At 47.1% G+C, this 1,944-nt stretch overlaps 1 non-coding gene across 1 annotated transcript; it reads left to right on the plus strand.

Annotated features, from left to right (window-relative positions):
• The first annotated feature begins 1,484 nt into the window (after nt 1–1,484).
• Nucleotides 1,485–1,556, plus strand: TRNAS-GGA (transfer RNA serine (anticodon GGA)). Its single transcript has one exon. It is a non-coding gene; the product is annotated as a tRNA-Ser (tRNA).
• The last annotated feature ends 388 nt before the right edge of the window (nt 1,557–1,944 follow it).

Raw genomic sequence — 1,944 nt, forward strand, 5'->3', positions numbered from 1 at the left:
CAGTATTCTTGCCTGGAGAATCCCATGGACGGAGAAGCCTGGTAGGCTACAGTCCACGGGGTCGCAAAGAGTCGGACACGACTGAGCGACGGAACGGACAAAGGATAAATATGGGAATTCTCTGTGCTATCCTTACAACTTTTCTGTGCAACCAAAATTATTACAACATACAAGTTTATTTTTTTTTAATAGATGAGACATGTTGAATGGCACATGAATGAATTAGCAATATGAAATGAGGAGGGGGAAGCAACTAACTAAAAGTCATCTGCTTTTTATCATCACTGTACAGACACCACTAAACAATATCACCACCAAACAACACCCAGCCCATCTGCCCAGGGCAACCACACACCAGCACGCATTGTTTGTGCCCCCAGTGTTCTGAGGATACCTGTTTAATACCAGTCTTAGTTTGGAATGATGTAAATGCTCTACGTGTGTAAAAATAAATCAAAATTTGAAAATAAAAAGGAAAGAAGAGCCCTAATAAAGTGTATTTGTGTGCTGTGTGTGCCAGATCACTTCAGTCACATTCCACTCTGCAACCCCACGGACTGCAGCCCACCAGGCTCCTCTGTCCCTGGGATTCTCCAGGCAAGAATATGGTAGTGGGTTGCCATGTCCTCCTCCAGGGGATCTTCCCAACTCAGGGACTGAACCCGGGTCTCCAGCATTGCAGGTGGATTCTTTACCATCTGAGCCACCAGGGAAGCCTAATACTGGACAGAATTAACCCAAACCTGAGAACCATCACGACAGACCCCTATCTAGGTCAGGTTTCAGCAACTCCTCACCAAAATCCTACAGCCACAAAAATCATAGTGGAATTAAAATCCAAGTCTGTCTGAGCCCATCTCTCATAAGCTTTCTGACGGACCTTCATGCTGGGCAGGGGGAATGAAACATGAATAAAAGACCAGAATGGGAACTTGCAGTTCTCCTACCCCATGGAAGTGTCAACAGGGATGCAAAAATGTCATCAGCAGGACTGCATTTTGCCTTTTTAATAGGACTCTCCTCTTCCAAGGGAAATCACGTTGACAGAGCCTTGAGTGCTGAATCTAATGCCAACAGGCTGCAGGCAGAGCAGAAAGAAGGAAAGCTGAGGGCAGACGCTGTCCATTCAGTGAGCAAACAGTCCCTTTGAACAAGCTATCTCAGAGTTCTTCCCTAAAAGGAAGCCCCTCCTCGTGGAAATCCCACAAAGAGCTCATCACACCCTCAGCTGTGTGAGTTTCATATTTAACTACCAGCTTCTACTGCAGTGTGTTTTATGGTTACAGCCACCATTTCCAAGCCCTACAGCTATCTGCCCACCTTGGAGCCTCTGAATCAGCTCCTTACTCTGCCCTATTTGTCCCCAGATATCTGCTTGGCTCATTATTCAGGTCTTTGCTCAAAGCCACTTCCTCAGAGAGGCCTTCCCTCACCCCCTCCCATCACTCTCCTTCCTTTTACTTTACTTACCATATCAGAGGGCTTCCCTGGTGGCTCAGAGGTTAAAGCATCTGCCTGGAATGCAGGAGACCCAGGTTTGATCCCTGGGTTGGGAGGAAGATCCCCTGGAGAAGGAAATGGCAACCCACTCCAGTACTCTTGCCTGGAGAATCCCATGGCGGGAGAAGTCTGGTGGGCTACAGTCCATGGGGTCGCAAAGAGTTGGACATGACTGAGCGACTTCACAACACAACACGACCATCAAATCACTCAATGTCTCTTATTTATCCACATGTTGACTTGTCTGCTGTTTTCCATCTCTGAAAGCTCCATCAGAGCAACATCTGTCCAAGACGCATCCCTGGAATCTGACATTTTTAAGGGTAAATTGAAGGTGCAAAGGCCACAAATAAATGTCCACAACATGCTAAAAGAGCAGGAAGACGGAGACCATAGGCAGAGCAGGGACAAGGAGAAGAGTGAGTCAAGAGAGGCAGGCAAGGT

Source organism: Moschus berezovskii, chromosome 27, assembly GCF_049115385.1.
Source record: "Moschus berezovskii isolate FMDL1 chromosome 27, NW_MosBer_1.0, whole genome shotgun sequence".
Lineage (NCBI taxonomy): Eukaryota > Metazoa > Chordata > Mammalia > Artiodactyla > Moschidae > Moschus > Moschus berezovskii.